Here is a 6,878-nt window from a genome sequence, read left to right as displayed (position 1 = left end):
AGCCAGTCACCCATTGATCCACTCACCCATACACTCAATAACTCAGATGCATTCCTTTAAAAACTTGAGAGATTCAAAAATTTATCTGAATACGGCAGCTTGTGTTGTAAAAATGGGTTTATGTCCCCTCTTATGCCACCTTTTATTTTGCTCATAGGACTTGCCCTGGAGAATTATCACTCGCCCATTATAGCTTCAGCTCGTATCAGACGTCATGCCAGAAAATGGGTAGTATTATTGGGGATCAGAAAACGTCACAGGCAGTGGCAATGTGCCCATCATTACACCTGTCCGGAAGATCTGAGGTATTTGCTCCGCCTCCATAAGTTTAACAGCCTCAGAATTCACTGGGTAAAGGGATTGGTTATTCTATTAGTTTAATATTCCTCACATCGTCTCATTTGTGGCCATTCATTCCTGATCCTTCAAATCGTGGAAGGAATGTGCTTCTTCCCTCCCTTCTTATGTTAAATCACCTGTGTGCAACTCACCAAACTTTATCAATCATATACAAATTGAAAATCCAGTGAAGGCCAAGAAACTGCAGTTAAACCAGCTAATTAATACCTTTCAGCAAGAGATGGTTGTGTCCTTGCACCAGCTGACCAGAGAAAAATGTATTTTACATTTCGCAGCTGCTCAAATTACAGGGACTGTGCTGGAGAGATTCCAGTTAAAGATCTGCAAGCTCACCCCTCCGGAATACATAAGCGGAAATTACAAGAATGCTTTCCAACAGATGGTGTTCTCAATTAGAATTAATAAGACTGTCATGAAGTTTGTCCATATTGAATCGTGTTGTTTTCTCCTCATATTGTAGTAGCTGCCATCTTTAGCCACTACCTGCTGAGCAGCGAAGAATATGTCAATTTGAAACAACACGGGGCTAGCGGGCCAATACTGACCTTGCAGTCAGGGTCAGTTTCAGGGTGAAGTGAAATTAAACGGATTTCAAGGTGTGCTATTGCACTCTGATTCATAAAATTCAGGAAATTTACTAGTAGCAATGAAACAGGAATACAGCAATATATATGCATCAAGAATAGGTGGAATTTCAATTATATTGATCAATATTGAAACAATCTATTAGACAACAATTTAAGGGTGTAATATTTTTGGCCGATGGGGAAACCAGCTGGTTCAATAAGGAAAACTATCAACATTGTATAGGAAAAACAAATTAAATTCGCGTTATATGGTATTGAATTGTAACAATTGCAGAATTATATAATGCAGAATTAAATGGATTACTAAGCAGAGGGATCGACAGTACTGTGTAAAATTGTGGTCGTATTATTTCAGATGTTGGAAAATGCAAGATTTATATCCGCCCACGCCCCTCCCCCACGGGCAATCCCGCCTCCGCCGCAATAAAAAATCATTGTCTGCCTCTGCAATTTCTACCATTTAAATATATTTTAAACATAATTGCACGGATTGGGTTCTCAATAAGAGAAGCATTGATTTCATTGCTCAAGAACATGATTAAAACATTTACGCTTCAATAGCGATATAACTTATGCAGTTTTTGAATGGCCTGTCATTAGCTGCTTACTTTAAGCAACATTCTGCCATGCTCTCCTTCATGTTGAGATTCTCCAAAAGTCAAACTTCACAATGGAACCCAGTGCGACAACACTGAATAGGTGCTTGTCAAAGTCACAGAAGACATCATATGCTGGATATGAGCATAAAGTCAGCGTCTGACCATATATCGTCTCGATCGCATAGATTACATTATATCACGCAGCTCCGCCCTTTCTTCTGCTAACCTCACCCGCCATGCTTATGTCTGCTCCAGGCCTTGCTTATAAATTATTACCCTTTCGGCCTTCCACCATCCATTGTCCAGAGATGCTATATCAGGGAAAGTCCTAATTCCCAGAATGTAACTGGCACTGCGTCACATTCACAAAACATTAGTGATCGATGGAACCTTACTTTCGGTCTAACAGCGTTTCACTTTTAGACTTTTCATTCCCGTATTCAAATCCATCCAAGGCCTTGTCCCTGCCAACACCTGTGATCTCCTTCTCTGCAAGCTTCTGAAAATTCTTTATGCCTCATATTCTGGCGCCCTTGTCACTCCATAATTCCTTCCCTCCACCACTATTGGACGTGCTTTCAAATCTCTAGGATCTACGATCTGGAGTCCTCTCCCAAAAACTCAATCTCCTCCTTCATAATCGTCCTTAAAACTAATATCTTTTCACCTCGTCCTACTGCTTTAATTACCTGGCTCAGTATCCTTATTTGTCCAAATACACTCGTGTTAAGCACCACGACGATGTTTTATTAAGTTAACAGTGTGATATCAATGAACGTTGTTATTTGCTAAAATGAGCATCCATTCTTGTCAGACCGTCGCCAACACATGCCTGAATAATTATGTCCATTTAAAGTGGGTGGAGTATTAATCATTAAATAATATTGCGCATTGATTCCATTCGTGACACTAGAACTCCGATCATCAGATTTTACGATTTCAGTGCAGGAAATGAATCCAATCCGGATTCACAGTGCATTTGCTGAAAATTAACACTGCGACCGAGAATGTTACAGCACAGTGACTGTTCTCAACTACTCGGCCCTCAAATGTTCCTGCAAGGCTCAACGTGTCAGACAAGTTTCAGCTTATGCTGGAGAGATAACCAAAATTGGCGACTTCGAAAGGCTTTGTGACAACGATAGGAAATAAAAAACGTCGAAGCTGTCGTCATTCCCGGAGCGTGTCAAATCCCATTGGGATATACTGAAGAGGTCGCGACATATTAGCACTGCGGTCCACGTTCGCTTCATAGATGACTTTGATCCAATCGTGGTTCTTTATAAGCGCACGTGATTATTTTCTTCCGTTCTTGAAAATTACCACTTTTTGCCGGATTAATTTAAAGCCATACATTGCAGAAACAGACAGAGACAGTGCTGAGATTCAGATTTGGGATCTTCAGTTTAATAGCCCGGCGCTTTCAACAACTAAGCCACGGTGACAACATGCAAGCAAGCATTGTAATCCAATATTATGAATTGTATACCAGTATGTTGCTGCAATGTAATCATAAAAAAGTTAGGGGAAGTTGTATTACCTCATTTTAATATTCTATAATCCAGATAACATGAAGAGAATGCTGGAAATACTCAGCACTTCAGGCAACATCTGCGAAGAGAGAAGGAGATGTAACCTTTCAGATCGGTGGGCAATCGTTTAAACAGCACTGTTGCAAAGTAATTCAGACACCGAAACGGCAGAAGTGTTCATAATACCTCTTCCCTCACCTCTATGCAATCCAGACAGGTTGACCTTCATTCAGATCGACATGTCGGGAATCAGTGAAACATTCAGATGATGCTTCTTATTTGCTTCTTGCTTGGAGACGTTTTCTGGCACCTGGTTTTCGTTCCATGTCTTCACGCTCTACACTTCCCTCCTGACAGGGGAAACAACCCACTGCCAAATATATAGAGGTGCCACTTCAATCCCTCAGAAAACCTGATGAACAACTTCAGTCAAACCGGGCAGCACCACCTAATGATTTATCAGTGAACTGACAAAAAATAAGCATTTTCAATATTTTATCTGTTGCGCATTCAACTTCGGTGAAAAAAAAGACTCTCAAGATTTCTCAATTTCAGTGTCATCTTTATGAAACGGTCAAGCCCCAGTGCCTATATCACTCTCGTCAACGGCCAAATTAAATTGTTTGATGTAATGGGGTGCTGCAGAAACTCGCTTCGTAGTTAATACACTTTTCAAACTATCAAATGCCTTCTGACACTCCAGTGTCCATTGAGACTCCTTATTCCTTTTTAACAGTCCAGACAGTGGTACAAGCACACTGTTAAAATTTGGTGCAAAATTCCTGTAAAACCCACTCATGCCCTGAAATGTTACAACTTTCCCTTTTGTTGTAGGCACTGGGAAATCCACGTTAGCCTTGACTCTCACAGCTCTTGGAGCTACCTTACCATGTCCAATGATACGGCCAAGGTAGGTAACTTGCATTTTTGCAAATTCACTTTTAGGCAACTTCCTCACTAAATTTGCTTCTCGTAATCGAGTAAATAATTGTTCCAGATGCAGCAAATGCTCCTCCCAAGTCTCACTGAAAATGATTAAATCATCAATCAAAACAGCACAATTGCTTAGACTTGCAATCACTTTGTTTTTCAGCCTTTGAAATATCACAGGTGCATTTTTCTTACAAATGGCATGACTTTAAACTGATATTGTCCATTTGGTGACAATTGCTCTCTCTGATAATGGTACATGTCAATACCCTTTTAGCAAGTCAAACCTAGAAATAATTTTTGATTGTCCCACTTTCTGAAATCCATCCTGCATTTGTTCCATTAGCCATGAATCCACTTTTGTCTCCGCATTCGACTTTCATAGTCCACACACAGCCTGAGTTTCCCACGTAGTTTTGGTACCAGAAAAATAAGTGAAGTCCAGTTGCTGCAACTAGACTTAATGATATACTTTTGAAACACCACATCACTTTATTTTTGTACTGATGGTAACTTCGCTGGACTTAATCTGGGGGGATGTTGCCTTATCGATTATGAAACCTCCACAGAGAAGTCATGTATGGTTAAATCTGTCCTCCCCAATGCATTCACACAAATAGGTTTGTTCGCCTGCAATAGCCCATCCAAGTGACTTTGACACTTATCTAGAGGGTAACTCAGCAATGTCAAGTACGCCCTCATTATCCAATTTGATTAGCAGAGAATCAATTTCAGAGTCATGCACTTATACCTGTTTATCATCATCCGCCATCACTCATGTCTCATTTTGTTCCTCTTCCATGGCAAATAACTTTTAAATCATATTTGCATGACACAGCATTTGCTTCTTTATTCTATCTGGAGTATTGTTAAATCATTTACTTCACTCAATCTCTTTTCAGTCCTGTAAGGCCCACTAAACCGTTCATTTAAGGAATCACTAAGTTCTCGTAACAGAACTAGCACTTTCTGTCCAACAATATAATTCTGAACTGTAGCCTTCTGGTCGGCTTTCACTTTCCTCATTTTCTGTGATCTCTTTATATGCTCCCCAGCCAACTCACATGCTCTAGCTAAACTCTCTCTGATGCTCGTTGTGTAATTCAGGGGAGTAGTTTCTGGTCTTTGGCCCACCAATTTCTCAGAAATAATTGTCAGTGGTCCCCTTAGTTCATGACCATTAACTAGTTCGAAAGGACTAAAACGAGTCAATGCATTAGGAACATCCCTAATAGCAAAGGACAAGAACAAAATTCCCCTACCTTATCCTTTGGATAATTCTGAAAGTACACTCTCATCGTAGCTAGTAAAGTTCAATTCCATCCTTCCAAAGCTCATTGTGACACCAATTGATAAGCTGTTGACCTAAACTGCTTTATCCCCAAAAGATCATTATTTCCATAAACATCAGTGACAGTACACTTGAACACTTATCTGATTGTATTTTCTTAGGAAAACCATATCTCGTAAAAAAAAGGTTAAACCTTCCACAATCTTCCACAATCTACTTTGTTGTAATATTTTTTAATACATCGCTTCAGAAAATCTGGTAGACACATCTATTAATCTCAGTAAGTCCTGATTCCCAATTGTAGTCTTACATAAGGGCCCAACACAATCAACCATGACCCTCATAACAGGTCCTTCAAATGCTGGTATTGGGACACAAGGTTCCGACTTAATCACAGCCTATAGTTTCCCTATCACCTGACATTGTGACCAGTTCCACAGAATTTTACTACATCCCAGTGCTATCCTGGCCAATAAAAATATTTCTGCACATTTTTTGCCAGTGTCTTTCTAATTCCAAAATATCCCCCCAATGGCATTTCCTGAGCCATCCTCAGAAACTCATTCCTAAACCCTAATGGGATGACAATGTGATTTACCACCTTCCAGCTTTCATTTGATGAGACATGATCGGCCTCCATTCTCTCATTTAAATTATCACCCTTAAGGTAGTAACACTTTGAAATACATGTTCCTTCTATTTCCGTGCAAACTGTCTAATATAACTATTTAAATAGTAGATCCTTTTGCTGCAACTCAATTAACTGTTTTCAGTTAAGCATCTCATTCGAATTTTCCTCTGTTGTGTCTTTCTGAAAACTTTTATCAAACACAGTACCTGCTGAATGAATTTCATTACCTTCTTCCTGCCTTTAAACTGCCTGTCCAACCTATTTCTTTTGCTTCAAGCTGTGTGCCTGTCATTTCCTTTCAAGACAATCTGGAAACAATCAAGGATGCTCCTCTTGTAACACCTCTGTTTAAAATAATTATACAGGCCGTTCAAATGCCATAGGCAATATCCACTTACCGATCCAACTGCTTCATAACACAGAATAAAACGTATTCAATGAGCATTTTATCCAGCATTTCAACGGTCACTGCTCCAGCTTACCACAATTTTTTTTTAATTTGCCTTCCACTATATGATAAATTTAGCATTTCCATGGACTCACCTATTCCTGTAATTCCGTTCTGAAAACCAAGTATCACTACCCTACAACATTGATGGTTAACTTGCCCCTATGTCTCTTAAAACTTTAACATCTTTACATACTCCACCCCGTACACATGGAAAGACTTTCCTTTCACACACAAAGTCTTTATTTATTTCTACAACCTGCTCATCAGAATTAGCTTGGGTAAATTGTGAACACATTCCCACTCCTTTACATGTCACTGATTGTCCTTGATTTATTTGTGCACACACGCCTGTTTTTTTTTACCTGTGTCTGAACCTCAAAACCTACAGTACTGTTACTTCCATAACATTTCTGCCCCTCAACAATTTCAATCGATTTAGTCTACAATTGTCAACATGCCGACTTCCTGTGTCCCACTTAATTACAATGAAAACACTT

The sequence above is a fragment of the Carcharodon carcharias genome (genome assembly GCF_017639515.1).
Source record: "Carcharodon carcharias isolate sCarCar2 chromosome 24 unlocalized genomic scaffold, sCarCar2.pri SUPER_24_unloc_17, whole genome shotgun sequence".
NCBI classification, from domain to species: domain Eukaryota; kingdom Metazoa; phylum Chordata; class Chondrichthyes; order Lamniformes; family Lamnidae; genus Carcharodon; species Carcharodon carcharias.
The sequence above is the reverse complement of the archived record's forward strand: the minus strand, read 5'-3'. Positions refer to the sequence as shown.